Raw genomic sequence first — 18,950 nt, forward strand, 5'->3', positions numbered from 1 at the left:
TTGTCCGGCCTTATTTTCTGACGTCGCCGTACTGAGGGTCCAGATGAGTCTGCCTGGTGTTTCTCGCGAAATCACGGTGAGCGTCGAAATTCTTTTGTGAGTGCACGCGTACGTCTCGTAGGGAATCCACTCCGGTGGCCATTTTGGGGCCGTTTGAGAATGTACTCAAGTCTGTTTGTGACGGGGCACTCTGTAGCCTTCAGCTACCTCATGAGTTAATTTTTATTATGATTATTACTACTGGATTATTATCACTAATTTTTTTTTGCGTGGGGAAAAACTGGTCCTAACTCATTTAATATATCGATCTTCCCCAATAACTTTTCGTGTCGTGGCTCTGGCGTCGTCGTCGCGTACGGGTGATCCTCGCATCCTAGCGTCCCCCACGCATCTTTAAAATTATTATTATTTCTTTTATTTAGTTATTATAAAAAAGTTGATTACATTTTTTTTTGTTTGTTAAATTCACTTAAGGTCAAGTACTGAGGCTTGCCTGTTCCAATTATTTACCGAATCAAGATTGCTTTCCTTTTGATTTAATTTGGTTTGTGTAGCGTCTTTGCTCGCGTGAGTTCTCTCCCGCACTTGTACAGAAAATTCTATGTTTAATATCGTATGGACGAGAAAGAAGTCCCTACTGTAACTCACTGATTAAAAATATATTTTTTTGTTTTATAAAACTTACATAGGTTGAGTTACGCTCATTGTCGCCTGTTCCCACATGCCTCCGCAGTTATCTGAGCTAGTCGTGGAACGCGTCTCAACGTTATGACCTTGTCCTTTGGCAGTTAAAAGGACTGGCGCCCTGTTTGGTATTTTGTCTCCTCTTGTTTATCTCCGTCGTTCTAATTCCGGGTTGAGAGACTCCAAAGGGTCGCTGAAAGTTCGTGGAGAACCACGCGTCTGAATCCCGCAGTTGCTCTTGGAAAATTACCTCACAATATATAAAGCGACACCACGACCATGCGTATTTCGATCACTCCTAAACAGCCTATAGCCATCAAGAGCGAGCACGTCATCATCAATCAGGGGGCAGAGCTTGGTCTCTGACATGGCTATTATATGGAACGGCGGACGAGAAGCTAAGAAGTGTTCGACACTCCCAATGTGAGCCCTAATCGAGTTCACCTTGAGGTGACAAACACGAAGACCCTCCTCAGACAATAGAGGTAAAGCAACAGAGGAGTCAAAAGCAGGTGAATTAGCGTCAGAGGATTTATGCAAATGATGAGTGATATTGGTGTTCAAAGATGGAGAGAGAAAATGAAATGAAGGATTAAATGAAGGATGCTTACATGACGAAGAATTTACTGAGAGCACTCTGAGAAGTCTTTCAAGTCGTCAATGGATGAGATGCATGTCGGCTTGTCTTCCTTCTTCCGCTTGACGTAGACTTCACCATTGCGTATGAACGACACGATGCAGCTTGTAGAGATCAGGTGGCAGGAACTCATTTATGTTGATCAGTGACGGTTGTAACGGTGGAGTAGTACCGGCCGACTGGACCAATTCAGCATCAAGACAGGAGGAATGAAGATTACGATGTCTTATTTTGGCCTTTATTAGCTCTTGTGCTAAAACATTCGATGACAAAGTCACCAGGAGAGAAGGAGGACGCGACACAGTAACAGACGAGGTCGACACCCCAGGCACAGCATTTCCATCCGTTACCCGTCCCTAGCGGCCCTATCACCACCTTCACGTCCCCTACCCTGGTACGGAAATTGACGAACAGCGACAACATTGTCTAAATGAAGCGAGGGGAAAACAGCCTGGGGAGCAGCAAAAGCAAGACGTCTGAAGTCAGTGCCTGGCGCGTGATAAATGCCAGAAATAACGAGTTCAGAGGTGAGATGCACATGCTCGTTGACGATTTTCGAGAGGGACGTCGAATGCTCCTTGATCGCTTTCTCTATATTGTCAACACGAGATACTAGTGCTGACGAACCTTGAGGAGGCCCATTGGACATGAGCTGGCTGATCGTCTCTCTCAGAGCCTCCTGCTCACCTTCCACTATTTTTACTCGTTCCTCGACATACGTAACTTTCTCAAAAAGGGCAGGGATCTGCTCAAGAGCAACCATAGAGCCCTTCATTACCGCCACATCTGCTTTCAGAGTACACAACGAGTCATTCATGGACCCAATGTTACGAGTGCGCTCATCAATAACATCAAGCCTCTCAAGTATCCTAGCCAAAAGGGCATTGGAGTCCACGACATCAGCCGTCCTGACACTAGTAGATATTAAACTATCAACACTTCTAGAGTGACTAGGAGTATTAGTTAAGACAAGTGTTGAATGAGACAAATCATCAGCAGTGGACACTATTGGCTGTATTGGAGAGGGTTGCAGAACCACGTTGTTAGGGTCAGTTGAGTTTGAACCAATGCTCAACAGATTTGCCACAGTCTGTGGCTTATTACTCTCAGAACTCGCTGAACCATGACGGGTCCTCACAAACGGAGAATTCATATCAACAACGCACACTCTACAGACACTTACTACTTTATTCCCATCCATAGTCTGATTGAAATTTGGGTATGTCACATGGAAAAAATTTTTACAACTCCCACATCGATGCATTTTAATATCAGTGTCCTTGCGGCAGTTACTGCAGAGTTGTTTAGGCTTCCCAGTATCACCCATTGCAAGAAGTAAGTGCAGAGAGAATTCAAATTCAAATTCCAGTAAGTAAGTGCAGAGAGAATTCAAATTCCAGTAAGTAAGTGCAGAGAGAATTGAAATTCTAATTCCAATATTCCCGCGATTTAGTGACAATGTGTTACTGATTGTCGATAAGGAGGTGCAGCTGGAGCGCCGCTGGTACAGTAGAAGCCACAGTGCACAACAACGTGATCAGTAGTTACTCACTGCGCTCAGCGATGTCGCACGATGTCAGTGAGAGTGACAGGTGAAGCAAGGGAGACAGCAGTGAAAGAGAGAGACAGCCAGTGTAGAGTGTAGAGGTTATGTCTCTGCAAACAGAACTCCAAAACGCCAGAAAGTCAGGAAAAAGCAACCGATGGCAGAGAAATTATATCCCCAAACGGCGGTTGCAAAAAGTACATGCAACTGAACTGCAAAAAAACCGCCCGAAGGCAAAATTTATGCAGAAAAAAGCGTACAAGTGGGAGCGTGCAAAAGCGTAGTTTTCCTACTCACAGAGCGCGGGAGAGCTTCTATATCAAATTTCTCACTCAACCTGTTCTATTACTTCGCTGGGAAATTAAATTATTAAATTTTCTATTTTCTATACCTGCTTTACGATGATGAGTGGTTTATTCACTTTCTTAACTATTCCTTTTCCAGGCATTAATTTCTCACATAGACGAAGAACGATGGTGGCCTTCGAGTATTCATTTTTGGCTTCAATATCGAACAATGAATCAATACGTACGATGTTTTTTTCTATTACCCTCAACAAAGCAGCCGCCTCCTTGCCCATTATCACAAGAAACTCGTATATCACCTGCATCAAAAGTATATCATTTTAAAACAAAAAGAAACACAAATTAAAGACATTCGTCAAGTCCAGGGGAAGAATAATTCTTAACACTATATCAAACTAGCAACGATGTAAAAACCAGAGAATAACATTACATTTGAGGGAATTTCTCAACAATTTCAACCACAGTGTTGATTGTTTTAATCGCGTCTCTGCGCTGAACTATCGTTTCAACGAGTAATCTTTTTACAAGATCAGAATCATCACCGGGATTATACTTCTTTAGTTCCATCAGAGCCTCATTAGTGTCTCTGATTGATTCCAAAGCCGACGATCTACGAGGAATATTCTGTTTTTTATATAAATATAAATAAAGCAGAAAAATACACATAAATAAATACGTACCTCTGAGGTGTCACTAGCACACCATTTGCCTTCATGACAGCTTCATTCACATGTTCAAAAGTAAATTGTTTTCTGTTCGATGGCCCAGGTGTGAGTACAATGTGCTGGTACCTTTCATTGGTGATATTTCGTTGAATCTGAGTCTTAGGAACGGTCTATTAAAAACAGAAATAAATCAATTTTAAAAAGATAATACAAAGTGGAATATAGGAATGTGAATTAACTGTATGTGAACAAGCAGATTGTTTGAAATGATGATAAATAGGAAATATCAATTCAAAATTCAAAAAAATTCTGCAACCAGTTACTGATAGTTTATTTTCACCAAATGATTAACTGAAAGATATTTTTTGAGTAAAGCACTGGTTTTTGTTGACTACGAAAATGATGTTGCAATTATGCTAGCTGACTGTCTTTGCTGAAATGACTCCAGAAAGAGGGATTTGAATAAAATTTTTGAAATGAAAAAAATTAGAAAAACACATACCCAATGTTTACCACTACCACTGAGTACTTCTTTACCGCTGTGGATACTCGCACCCCAAAAACGTGGCTCGTACATCGTGTCTTGTGTCTTGAGTCTCGTGACGGGATAACTGGCATGGGAAGTAGGATCCCTACGCTCGTGTCTCGTGTCTCGTGCCTCCTGCCTGGTGCCTCGTGCCTCGCGCCGCGTGTCTCATATCACGTGATTGGAAAATTATATGGTACGGAGGATCCCAGGACTCGTGCCTCGTATCTCGTCCCTCGTGTCTCGTGACTGGAAAATTGTATGGTACGGAGGATCCCCGGGCTCGTGTGTTGTGACTTGTGTCTCGTGCCTCGTGTCTCGTGCCTCGTTTCTCGTGCCTCGTGTCTCGTGTCTCGTGACTGAAAAATTGTATGTTACGGAGGATCCCCGGGCTCGTGCCTTGTGCCTCTTGACTCGTGTCTCATGCCTCGTGCCTCGTGTCTCGTATCTCGTGATTGGAAAATTGTATGGTACGGAGGATTCTCGGGCTCGTGCCTCGTATCTCATGCCTCGTACCTCGTGTCTTATGTGTCGTGTCTCGCGACTAAAAAATTATATGTTACGGAGAATCCCCGGGCTCGTGCCTCGTGTCTCGTGCCTCATGTCTCGTGCCTCGTATCTCATGCCTCGTGTCTCGTGCCTCGTGTCTCGTGACTGTAAAATAGTATGGTACGGAGGATCCCCGGGCTCGTGCCTCGTATCTCGTGCCTCGTGACTCGTGTCTCGTGCCGCGTGCCTCGTGTCTCGTGTCTCGTGTCTCGCAACTGAAAAATTCTATTTTACGGAGGATCCCCGGGCTCGTGCCTTGTGCCTCTTGAATCGTGTCTCATGCCTCGTGCCTCTTGTCTCGTATCTCGTGATTGGAAAATTGTATGGTACGGACGATCCCCGGGCTCGTGCCTCTCATCTCGTGCCTCGTGCCTCGTGTCTCCTGTCTCGTGTCTCGTTTCTCATGACTGGAAAATAGTATGGTACAGCGGATTCTCGGGCTTGTGCCTACTATCTCGTGCCTCGTGACTCGTGTCTCGTGTCTCGCGACTGAAAAATTGAATGTTACGGAGAATCCCCGGGCTCGTACCTCGTGCCTCGTGCCCCGTGCCTCGTGTCTCGTGTCTCGTGACTGAAAATAGTATGGTATGGAGGATTCTCGGGCTCGTGCCTTGTGCCTCGTGCCTCGTGCCCCGTGCCTCGTGTCTCGTGTCTCGTGACTGAAAATAGTATGGTATGGAGGATTCTCGGGCTCGTGCCTTGTGCCTCGTGCTTCGTGTCTCCTGTCTCGTGTCTCGTGTCTCGTGTCTCATGACTGGAAAATAGTATGGTACAGAGGATTCTTGGGCTCGTGCCTACTATCTCGTGCCTCGAGACTCGTGTCTCGTGTCTCGCGACTAAAAAATTGAATGTTACGGAGAATCTCCGGGCTCGTGCCTCGTGCCTCGTGCCCCGTGCCTCGTGTCTCGTGTCTCGTGACTGGAAAATAGTATGGTATGGAGGATTCTCGGGCTCGTGCCTTGTGCTTCGTGTCTCCTGTCTCGTGTCTCGTGACTGGAAAATAGTATGGTACGGAGGATTCTCGGGCTCGTGCCTCCTATCTCGTGCCTCGTGTCTCGTGTTTCGTGACTGGAAAATATTATGGTACGGGGAACCCCGGGCTCGTGCCTCGTTTCTCGTGCCTGGTGACTCGTGTCTCGTGACGCGTGCCTCGTGTCTCGTGCCTCGTGTCTCGTGACTGTAAAATAGTTTGGTACGGAGGATTCTCGGGCTCGTGTCTCCTATCTCGTGCCTCGTGACTCGTGTCTCGCGACTAAAAAATTGTATGTCACGGAGAATCCCCGGGTTCGTGCCTCGTGCCTCGTGTCTCGTGACTGGAAAATAGTATGGTACGGGGAACCCCAGGCTCGTGCCTCGTATCTCGTGCCTCGTGACTCGTGTCTCGTGTCTTGTGTCTCGTGTCTCGTGACTGGAAAATATTATGGTATGGAGGATCCCCGGGCTCGTGCCTTGCATCTCGTGCCTTGTGACTCGTGTCTCGTATCTCGTGATTGAAACATTGGTGCGGAGGATCTCCGGGCTCTTGCCTCGTATGTCGCACGTCGTGACTCGTATCTCGTGCCTCGTGCCTCGTGTTTCGTGTCTCGCGACTGAAACGTTGTATGTTACGGAGGATCCCCGGACTCGTGCCTCGTGTCTCGTGTCTCGTGATTGGAGAATAGTATGGTACGGAGGATCCCCGGGCTCATGCCTCGTATCTCGTGCCTCGTGACTCGCGTCTCGTGTCTCGTGTCTCGTGATTGGAAAATTGTATGGTACAGAGGATCCCCGGCCTCGTGCCTCGTATTTCGTGCCTCGTGACTGGTGTCTCGTGCCTCGTGTCTCGTGACTAGAAAATTGTCTGGTACGGAGGATCTCTGGGCTCGTGCCTCGTATCTTGCATGTCATGTCTCCTGTCTCGGATCTCGTCACTGTCTCGTGACTCGTGTCTCGTGACTAGAAAAATTTATGGGACGAATGATCCTCAGTCCATAGGTTATACAATCTAACTTAGCCCTGATCAAATTTTTGTGACACGCCAAATTTTCCCCGTCAAAATTCCCCGCCCCATCTTTCCCTGGTCGAAATTTTCCCCGTCATCTTTCTTCCGGACATAATTCCTCCATGTTAATATTCCTTGTGCCAATTCTCCTATCCCAATAATTCCTGCCGATAAAATTCCCCGTGTGGCGTATTTATGCGGGTTTTTTTTAATTATATATTTGATTCGTGACAATCTTTATTCAAATTTTAATAACAGGCAACACGAATTTTATGAAATTGATGAAATTGATTATGATTTGTATGATTTGTGATTTGTTGCTTGTCAAGGATGTAGCCGTTCAACACTAAATCACGATTACCTCTTTGATTAAGTACAAAATGTAATTGCATTTTGAAGCTTAATGAACTCGGCGATGGGTGATTGCTAACTGATGGATCGTGGGATTGATTTTTCCGTGTCGCCACTATACCTGTTCTGTATTCATTTTTATAATATGACACACCTTTTGAGTCCTTATTGTGATTCTGATGCCCAATCCGTCTACTGTTCAAGGCCTTTTTCAATTGATTTTGTATTTATTTTCGTTTTGTTATTGAGAACCTTTGTTCGAGGTAGTTCTGTTGCGGGAGGATTTTCTCGCGGGGAATTTTAATACGGGGGTATTTTGAGGGGGGAATAGTGATCTGGGGATTTATTGATCTGGGGTTATTTTGACGCAGGGAATTCTGACGCGGGAATTTTGACGCGGGGATTGTGACCGGGGAATTTTGGTATGTAACCGAAATTTTAATGGAGATCGGCGGGATTTCCCTTAACCCCGGATAAATCTCTCAAAAGTGAATTTTGGTGGCGATTGGCTACGTGAGATCTTCAGTAATGCTGAAAAAACCTCACAAAATGTGACATTTTGGGGGTTTTCTTCAGTTTTTTCAAAGTAATAACGAGAAAAAAATTGATCGGGAAGTCGTTGGTTCCCATCAAGTTTAATGGATCACATCAAGTGTAATCCTCTCCTTCCGATGCACCCGTACCAACGCACGCATCTCTTTTCATTAATTTTCACTATTTTCCCGTCATTTCATGCAGTTATTCAATTAATTAATGCATCCAACTGACTGAGAACTCCTTCTGGCTCTGAAACGGTAGTGAGGAGAAAGAGATGAAAAGGGTTGAGGTGGGCGATAAGAAGGCTTGCGTTGTCGAAACGGTGGGGTGAAATATGTTTGCGGCGGTGAGAGACTTCATGGATGGGTGGGATAAATATTTTTCTTCTCCAAAATTTTCTTTCGTTTTTTTTTGTAGTTCATTTTTCAATACATCATTTCACTTATCAGGGGGTTCACCGGAAACGGGTGGATATATTTCATCAAGATTTTTCTTTAATTCACTGTTCAAATACACCCTTCGAAAGACTTTTTTTGGAATTCATTTTTCAAATAGACTTTCAGATTTGTGAGGGAGTTCATAGGGAAAATTTCATTTTCCCCCAAAAATTTTTTTTTTGAGAAGTCATTTCTCAAATAACCCTTTCGATTTGTAAGGGATAGGGGATGGATAGGGAAAGGGTACATATATCAAATGCCCAAACACTTCATTTTGGAAAACAACGATCACCCACTCGATCTCGCCAAAAAAGTGTTGACCGATTTGAAGTAGTGCAAAAGGGTGATCAGGGGTGAGAACACAAAATTTTGAAATTCTTCTGGTAAAATGAAATATTTCCATTCGAGGGGTTGGAAACGACCTGAATTTCTCAACAGGAAATGTTCACGGGCATCTCTACCATAAAAAAAAAAGATTCGACTGATTCAGAGTAGAGGAAAGGCGTGATTGGAGGTGGAAACCCCGCATTTTTACGCCTATGTAAGACCAAGGAAATTTTTTGGACGATCTTCCGAGGGCTCGATTTGACCGTTCTCTTCCGGTGGCTAGGTAATTGCCAAAGAAATTCATAAAATTATCTGGATTCAGCGATGTGGGTGGTCAAGTTGGTATTGGACCTCAAACTCCACGGCCTAGTAACCATTCAGTGAGATTTCCTGTAGGATTTTCTATAGGACTCTTATAGAATTCACTATAGTGTTTTCCATAGAAAGTAACACAAAATTGAGACTTGAAACCAATCAGTCAGAGAGGTCAGGATTAGGGTCATAAATCTGATATGGAATTCTATAGAGAATCATATAAGAAATCCTATCGGAAATCCTATGGGAAATCCTATAGGAAATTCATGTTCGGCAAATTTTGTTTTGTGTAAAAATTGCAAAAAACTAACTTTTCAAAATTTTCTTCGCCTGGATCAAGGGTCAGATCTTGGATTTTTTCTGAAGGAAAGTCGACTTTGGCCAAAATCGAATTTTGTCGCCAAGTGAATGTTCATTCTGCATTTATTCATCTTTTAGATGCCAATGAAACCGACGGAGGTGACAGAAAAGTCGAAGCAAAACATTTTGATTTTCCTGAATATATCCCCTCTTACATAAAAAAGACTTTATTTTATTTGTTCCTCTTAAGGGGTCGTTTGTTCGTCGTAAAAACAATACTGTTATTCTAACTAATTGCAATCTTTGACTATTTTCTTTCACTTGTTAAGGTCAGGCTCAATTATTTATTACTGTTTTTGTATTTCCTCCCTCCGTCTCATTGTGCATATGGCCCCTCTTACATGAAACAAGAATTAGTATTATTTTCTCCTCCTAAGGAATCGTTTGTTCGAACTGAAAACACTGCTATCATCTTCAATAATTGCAAGAATTTTATTTTCTTTGAATTGTTTGTTACTCAATTGAAAGAAAATAGTCACAGATGGCAATAATTCACGATCATAGCAGTGTTTTCAGGATGAAAAAACGATTTCTTATGAGGAACAAATCAAATAGAGTCTTTTTTATGTAAGAGGGGCTATACGAGGGACTATGTAGTCCATCTTACATAAAAAAAGAATTTGTATAATTAGTTCCTCCTGAGGAATCGTTTGTTCGTCGTTTGTTCATCCTGAAAACACTGCTATTATTCTGACTAATTGCAACCGTCGACTATTTTCTTCCAATTGTTATGGGCAGACCCAATTATTTACAATTATTTTTGTATTTCTTCCCTCCGCCTGATTGTGCATATGGCCTTTCTTACATCAAAAACGATTTGTTTTTTTTTGTTTTCTCCGCCTAAGGAATCGTTTGTTCGTCGTTTGTTCGTGCTGAAAACACTGCCATCATCTTTATTAACTGCCAAAATTTTCTCTTCTTTTAATTGATTGATCATCAATTAAAGAAAAATACCCCTCATCAATAAGAGGGTGTATTTGAAAAATGTATTCCAAAAAAAGTCTTTGGGGATGAAATATATTCATCCATTCATCATAAACCCCCTATCCCTCTGCAAATGAAACGGTGTGTATGTAGTTGTTGGAAATCAGAAATTGTAGGAATTGAGGTTATTGTGGGAAAGGTTCAATTCACCAACAATGCGATTACGTTAATTAATCACAATATATTTATAAGGTGTTAAAGAATATATACAAAAATGAAAGATAGGTGTGATCCGAAAAGCGGTCCCTGACTGACTGTCTAAAGAGAGGTGTATCTCAATTCGCAGAGCAGTCGAATTCCGTAAATGCAATAAATGCGAAATATACGTGTAGCACAATAGGTGCGAGAGAGAGAGAGAAAGCGCGTAGGTTTTGTTCATCCGTCGATCAGCTTTTCCGGACACGTCAACGCCTGAGTGCATACGTGAGGATGTAGCGAGCCGAGTCACAAAGTCTAATAAACGTAAAATGCCACATGTGAAAGCTCTCATAGGTCATAGCCGCCCATGGGCGCGGACGAATTTATCAAGGGGGATAGGCGATTACAAGAGTCAGACGGACAGAGTAGAGCAGTGCAGTCATCGTAAGGGCCAAAGGAAGAGTAATCAGGAAGGACAAAGGGAAGAAACCAAATTGGTCATCGCAACGGTTAGTTGGGAGTTACCAATCGAGTAATCGGGAGGGAACAACGGGAGAGACTAATCGAGTAATCGGGAGGGTGAAATCAGAGTCACCAATTGAGTCCTCGCAAGGGTCAAGCGGAAGATACCAATAGAGTCACTGCAAGAGTCAAATGGGAGAGACCAATCGAGTAGTCGTGAGGGTGAAATGAGAGTGACCGATTAAGTCATCGCAAGGGCCAAATGGGAGAAACCAATCGAGCGGTCTTTTCGATTTGATTTTTGCGACGAGTCGATTGGTCACTTTCATTTCACCCTCCTGATTACTTGATTGGTCTCTCCAATTTGACTGTTGAGATGAATCAATTGGTCTCTCCCATTATTCCCTCCTGATTACTCGGTTAGTTGCTCTCACGTACAACACTGTTCACGGCCCGGCCACAGGTGCGGTCAAATACTGAGCAAGCGCCATAAGGGGTTTATAAGGGCCAAACACACAGATCTAAGGGTCAAATGATGGCCAAGGGCCAAAAGGGGGGACAAAAGTCCAAGTGTGCGATCGCAACCATGGGTCAAATGAAAGGCTACTAGGGTCAAACAGAAGGAACCTTCATATGACCCCCAAATTTTCACCGGTTTTTCGTTGCAAGGGTTAACTTGCCAATACGGCCATCGCCCGAGGGCCTTCAGCCAGGAAATGTTGAATGTGGAGTGGATTTTTCAGTTGAAAATTCCGTGGAATATTCGGTTTGAAAATTGTGTTGAATTTTCAGTTGAATATTATGTGAAAAATTGTGATGAAAAATTGCTGTGGAATTTTGGCCCGGCCGGGGCTCGAACCTGGGAGCTTGAGGTTGTGAATCTCATGCTGCTACCAAGTGCGCCACACAGCCGGGTCGTATGACCCCCATCTGACTTCCATATGACTCCGATATAACCCAGATATGACACTCTCATAACATCTATATGACCCCCATAGGAACTCCCGATGAAGTCTTACTGCCTCCATATAACCCCCATGTGTCTCCCAACTGACTCGCATATGACTCCTATACACCCCCATATGATACTTAAATAACTCTCACATGACCTCCATATGACTTTCATAGAAAAACCCATAAAGAATAGAAGACCTATAAAAAATTCAATCTTGGCCCTGGCGAATACTTTCACTTTAAAAAAATGAGCTTTTGACCCTTTCCCAAACGAAATAAAAGTTATCAATGAGTTCCCCAAACAATTTCATGTAAATCTAGATCTTTTTTTTTCTTCCTTAATACTTGTTTACCAAATGTACGTATTTTCTAATTTAATTAATTAAAAATAAAAAACTTTTTCCCAAACAATGAATATGCTTTCCTAACTATCCCCGAACGATTCACAAATGATTGCCATCAATGAAAATTAATAATTAATTTTTCGTCTGCCAAGTATAAGACCGTGTGTCAAGGGGCTGATAGAGGGTCTACTTATAGCTAGCGGGGGGTATGGGGAAACGTAAAAGGGGAATATTGCAATCGATTGGTGGTCACAGGTAGTCCACTGTTAGCTTTTTAGTGGTAAAAATCAATGAGTTATAAACAATTGAAAATTTCACCTATGATCGACGGAAGGGCTGCCTATTTTTGAGAACTCCATGCATAAATTTATGTCGAATCATGTGATGATCAAAGGTGATGTAACACCTAATTGATTAATGCACTCTTTCATTTGATGATGAACAATGTTTATAAACGTGCTACATACCGGGGGGCTAGTATTATTCATGGGCCATTCTGTCCAATCCTCTACGTAAATTCTCCCTTAACCCCGATGGGTGAATTTCAATATCCCCACTCTTCTTCTTCTTCTTCTTCTTCTATTTTTATGGCACTGACTGAAATGTCTTGCGGCCGTTATCCCACTGATGGGACGTTGTGTTTCCAGTGAGGTGATGGAGATAAGGAAGGGATTGTCATGCTCCCATGTGTTAGGAAGCGGGAGATTATAAATTAGGAGGTTTAAATGTGTTTGTCAATGTTTTTGAGGAAGTTGTGAATTATGTAGGCTATTTTAGGGGAGGGTGAGGTTATTAATTTGTTAATGTTATATGAAGTGATTTTGAGCTTGTTTAAGGATTTTATTAAGGTGGAACGTTGTTGGAGATATTTGGGACAGATCCAGAAGACATGAGATAAAGATTCTATTTTACCACATTCGCATAAGATGGAGTCAATAATATTTTTCCTATTCAGGCTTTCTGCTAGATTGAAATGGTTAGATCTCATTCGGTTTATGGTGGTTATTTGGATTCTGTCTATGTTCCGGTCTTGGAACCAGGGGGTGTGCCAACCTTTATAAAATTCGCGAAAGTATTTTGTTCCTTTAAATTTGCCTCATTTTTTAAGGAGTTCAACAGTTTTGGTTTTCATATGTTCTGTGATGGAGGCTCTAAAGTCGTTAAAGGGAATTAGGGTAGATTGAAGGTCGCCAGTCGTGATGGCTTCCTTTGCGAGTGAGACTACTATTTCATTCCCCCGGACACCCTCATGAGCAGGTATCCAGGCGAATGAAATGTCTTTGTCGTTATGGGTCAACAATGTGTATACTTCCATCATCTGATAAATAATATGAGAGAAAGACTTTAGAGGGGAGAAATGTATTAAGGTTTGTAGGACGCTCAGGGAGTCCCCGAGAATTACTGAATTTTCTATGCCCTCTGATTGTATTGTACGGAGGGTAGTCAAGATGGCGAGGGCTTCGGCCGTGAAGATGGAGGTGAAGGAGGAGATTTTGTGTTTGATATTGATTTGAAGAGAGGGGATTGAGATGGCGTATCCAACGTAAGAACCTTTTTGAGTCTTGGAGCCATCAGAGAAAATTTGGGTGTGAGAGTCTAGATTTAGTTTAGTCAGTTCATCTTGGAGAGTCAGATCTTTGTTCTTTGCTTTTTTGATTAAATGACCCAGAGATATATCAATAAAAGGGGCTGAATTGATAAAACTAAATGGAAACTGGTAAGAGGAGGGTAGGGGGTGACGGTCGAATTTTTTATTTGTGCTATAAGAGTCTTTCGAAGGAGTTGAATATGGGGAAGTCTGATTTGATATTATGTATATTAGGGTTTTTGTTTTTGCGTAGTACATTTTGAAGGCAGAATAGTTCATCGAGAAGGGGGTGATTAGAAAGAGAAAAGATTTTCATGATGTATCTATCGATGAGTTGTGAGATACGGAACTCAAGAGGGGGTTCAGTTACTTCAGCGAGGATAATGTTTTTGGGGGTGGAGTTACGGAGACCAAAGCCTAATCTTAAGGCTGAGTGTTAGAGATTGGTGATTCTTTCAAATTGGGAATAATTAGCAAAGCGTAAAACATGGCTACCGTATTCTGTGGAACTACGTAAGAGGCCTCGATAAAATAAGATTAAATTTTTGGGGTCAGCACCATACCAAGTTTGTCTGAGGCATTTAATGAGGGACATCATTTTTAAGGGATATTATTTTTATTTTTTTTATTTTTCAACTTTGTGAGGTGCGGTGTGAGGGAGAAACGATAATCTAAGGTCATGCCTAGGAATCCTGTGGATTCTTCAGCTTGTACTAAGGAGTCGTTGATATAAATAGAATGGTCAGCGGGAGAGAATTGTTTTTTTGAAAAAATTATTAGGTGAGATTTTTCAGGAGAGATTTCTAAATTTTTATTTTTTAAAAAGTTTGAGACTCTATTGGAGACCTCTTTTACTGTTTGTAAGCAGGCTTGAAGATCAGAGTTGAGGGAGAAAATGCCAAGATCTTTAGCAAACATAATAGATTCTACTTGGAGGTCATCGAACGATGGTATATTGGCAAGATATAAATCAAATAGAATGCGACTAAGGACGGAGCCTGGGCCGGCACCCTTGTCCATTGGAAAGGAACCTTCTAGTTCTCCGTTGATGACAAAATAAGATTGACGGAAAGCGAGAAGAAAATAAATCAGCGATTTTTTGGGGGATACCAAGGCTAGCAAGATCACTGTAGAGGCTTAAGGGATCTACATGATCGAATGCGCCTTTAATGACGATAAAGACGGATGCTGTGTACTGGTTGGTAGCAAAGCCTGTGAGAATTTCAGTTGACAGGATCGCTAAGTTATCGGCGCATGAGCGCATTTTTCGAAAACCGAACTAATTAGCGGGGAGAATGTATTTTGTTTCAAGCCACCATACAAGTCTATTAAAGATTATTTTTTCAAAAAGTTTCAAAAAGCATGAGGCGAGGGCGATTGGACGAAATTTGTTTGGGAAGGGTTTTGGGAGTAGAAAAATCAGGAATTTTCTCCATGAATCGGGGAATTGTCCAGAGATCGGGAGACCATTAAATAGTTTGAGAAGAGTATCTTTATATTCTGAGGGAAGTTTTGATATTATGGTGTAATCGATTTTTCTAAGCCTGGGGTGGATTTTTTTTTGGTTGAATCTAGGGCTAGTTTGAATTCTTGAGGGGAGAAGTCCTTTTCAAGGAACGTGTTGGATTGGAAGGGGATTACTGGAGGAAGAGGAGTCTTGTCTTAATATTAGTCTGGTCGCAGAGTTTTGTTTCCTCATGGCGGTATAATTTTCAAGGGTGAGTCTTTTTCTAAATAGGGACATGGCTTTTCTCCTGAGAGCAACAGCTCGAGAACACTCCTCATTCCACCATGGGGCTGGTGGGAAGGATTTTCTTTTATTTTTGTTGTTGTTGGGATTTTGTGTGGGTTTCTTTTTTTTAGGCATTGATGATTCTATGGCTTTCATGATTAAATCTATTACTGTTTCATAATTGACTTGAGCGGATATATCGTTTGAAAGGTTTTTTATTTCGTCTGAATGAGTATTCAGATATTCTTCAAAGGCTGACCAGTCTATTTTGGTTTTATTTATTTTGTATGAGAAGAGTTTGTATTTGTCAGGTGGGACGTTAATTGAGGTGACAATGGGAAAGTGGTCACTGCCCATTTGATCTAATAGGACTTTCCAATCAGATTTCATGGCCAGATTGGAGGCCACAAAGGTTAAATCAACACACGATCGTGCTTCATTGGGAGGAGTGACTCGAGTGGGGGAGCCGTCATTGAGGAGAAAGAAGTTCGAGTTAGCAAGGGCATCCATTAATTCTGTTCCAGAATAACAACACATCGTCTCTGATCACATTGAATCCCGGGAGGTTAAAAATTGGTTGGTCAGGCTTTAGCCAGGTTTCTGAGAGGAGAATGATGTCATATTTGTTAGCAATATTAAGTAAGTCTCCGGTTTTTGGGCGAATGCTACGATTCCATTGTAGTATTGTAAGGGGGGAATGATTGATGTTGAGAGGGTTGTTATTGATGTTAATGTCGTCCATTATGAAGGAAGAGATTCTGTTGTTGTTGTTGTTGGAAAAGAGGTGTTCTGAGTAGGAAGAGTGAAGGGGGGAGTTGCTAGATCCTTGTAGATTGTTCGTGATGTTAGGAGTAGGGGATTAAAGGTTGATGGGAGGTTGTTGAAGAGGTTGCAAATGTGAGATAATTGATTGGTGAGACCAAAAGATTCTACAAGATAAGAGAGTTTAGTAAGAAATACATCAAGAAAAGATTTGATTTGAGTCATAAGATCATTTAGGTTAGCGGAAAGGGGAATGGGGAGGTTATTGAGGGGAGGGTTAGAGTTGACGGAAGATCGGTGTGAGGAAGGGTGCGCATTCATGTGTATTAATGAGATAAGATTGATGAAGTTGGGTTCTCTGATTGAGTTAGGAGGCTGGTTTGTATTGCGGTTAGATCGTTTTGGATTATCTTTAGTGGATAATTGAGATTTTGAAGGTCGACGTTTGGGTTGATTGGCCATAATGGGGGGAAATTGTTGATTGTACACCTGTGGGTTGGTGGGAATGACTTTTTGAGATGAGTCAGGTGGAGATGCATAAGTGTTGGTTAGGATTTGTTGTATGTGAAGATTTAATGTAAGACTTGGATCTTTTGGTGTGTTGGATTGTTGGATGGTGTTAAAAGATGAAGGAAAGTTTGGGGCTGGGGTTGGAACAATTGTTTGGGGAATTTGAATTGTATTTGATTGAGGGGGAGAAGTCGTAGTTGATGAAGAGGTGGTTGGATAAGGTGGAGAGAGAGATGGATTTCTGGATTTGGGGTAATGGGGAAGATGTAGTTAGACTCGGCAAGAATTTGTCCGGCCTCAATATATGAGATTCCTTGACTGGCTGCATATTTGTGGGTGACTTTTTGATTTTGGAGTTCGGGGCAGTAGTTGTTGGTTGATACATGGTTGCCCCTGCAGTTTATGCAATGGGGAGATTTGTCTTTTCTTGGGCAGGGAACGGTGGGGGAGATTTGGTGATCGTTTTTTCCACAGTGGTTGCAGGTTTGATTACTTCTGCAATGTTCCTTTGAATGGCCAAAATACAGGCAGTTGGAACAACGTTTCACTTAACTAGCGTATGGGAAAACTTCTAGTCTGGTGTTATATAAGTTGACGTGGGAAGGGATTGATTGACCTTCAAATTTACTGAGGATTGTTTGTGATGGAGTCATCTGTTTGGAGCCATCAGGTTGAAGGGTGAAGCGATTGCATCGGGTAATTTCAATAATAGGGATAGTAGAGATGAGTTCCTCCTTGAGGTCATTCGTGGTGATGTTGAGGGGGATGCCTTTGATGATGCCTTGGCGAGAGAGATTGAAGTGAGGGATGTAGGCAATGATGTTGTGGGTTTTGAGGGATTCGGGGTTGATCACGGTATTGGCTTGTTTGGCAGAGATGAATGGGATGAGAATTGAATGACCGATTGACCTGGTGAGGCCATAGGTGTGTGCCATGTCGGATTCTTTGAGAATTTTAATCACAATTTTGGAGAGATTGAGTCCATGAAGGACAGGAAAATTTTCGATTGAGGGTTCGGCTTGAAAGAAGACGTCGAATGAAGTGTGTGTTGAGCCTAGTGGGTAGCCGTTATTCTGAATTTCTTCTGGAATGGGTGGACGTCGAGATGGATTTTTGGTGTAGGAAGGTGGGCGGAGGGGTTTAGACTTGAAGTGGAGGGGGAGCTGGAGTTGTTGTCTTTTTGAAGCGGGAGAGTGATTTCGGGGGTCGTTTCAAGCGTTTTTGATTTTTTCGTAGAGTGTAGGAGAGAGATGTGAGCGATTTTTTTGTCTTTGGGATTTTGGAAATCAGGGTCCGTCTCTTCACCGTCACTCTCGCGATTCAAGACTCTTTTCCCCATTGCATTTCTCCCCTCTACTTGTTCCTCGATTTCCATATTTAGTAGATCCTGCATGCCGATATAGGGTGATTGAATCGAAGAGGTGGATGATAATACATCAAAATACTGGAGTGTATTGAGAGATACAAGGGTGTTGGGGTCTATAGGAATATTATTATCTTTACAATATTTGAAGTATTCGTCACGTCTGGCTGCTAGGTTGTAGTTTGGAATCGATCATCTCTGACTCTGTAGAAAGAGATGAGGATATTTGAGAGGGAGAAGGATTTTGGGGGAGGAAGAGGTCTTCGCCGGTGATTTGATTTCCAATTTCAAGAGGAGAGCGATCGGAGGAGTAATTACTGTTTGTCGTGTCGCCCATCTTGAGGCAGCGTTTGTTGCTTGGCGGGAACGCCGACTGAGGTTAGGCGAGCGCACGGCCTGGCTGAACGCCAGGCGTAAGAGGAGGCTCGATACTTATCTCTATTCCTATTTTGACCTGACTGACGAGATTCTCGGTGAAAATGTCTCTGGATCTTCTCAAGTTGAATTTCCCGACTTGAGATTTACTTATTCTTAATACTTGAACAAATATACGGAACACGTCCATTCGCAACGGTGGCCAAGAGCCAAGTCCACATCCCCACTCCTATGGTCGCCAAAGCGGAGTACTGGCCGAGTGGGGACGCCAGTACTATAATCTTTTCAGATTTGAGCGCCCTCACCATGTACGGCAGCACTATCTGAAAAGAATATTTGTCTCCCGAAGCGACGATAAAACAGCTGACCGCCAGCTGGTTCTGACCTTCATATTTCGCCAATTCTCATCAGACTATAACGAAAGCGCCATTAAAAAATCGAATAATAATGTAGGATTGTCACTTGGATTCGTTTTCCGAGATTTATTCCTTCTTTTGTGTGTGGAATGAATAACAACA

Source organism: Diachasma alloeum, unplaced genomic scaffold (assembly GCF_001412515.2).
Source record: "Diachasma alloeum isolate Michigan unplaced genomic scaffold, Dall2.0 Dall_scaffold_00381, whole genome shotgun sequence".
In the NCBI taxonomy this organism is placed as follows: domain Eukaryota; kingdom Metazoa; phylum Arthropoda; class Insecta; order Hymenoptera; family Braconidae; genus Diachasma; species Diachasma alloeum.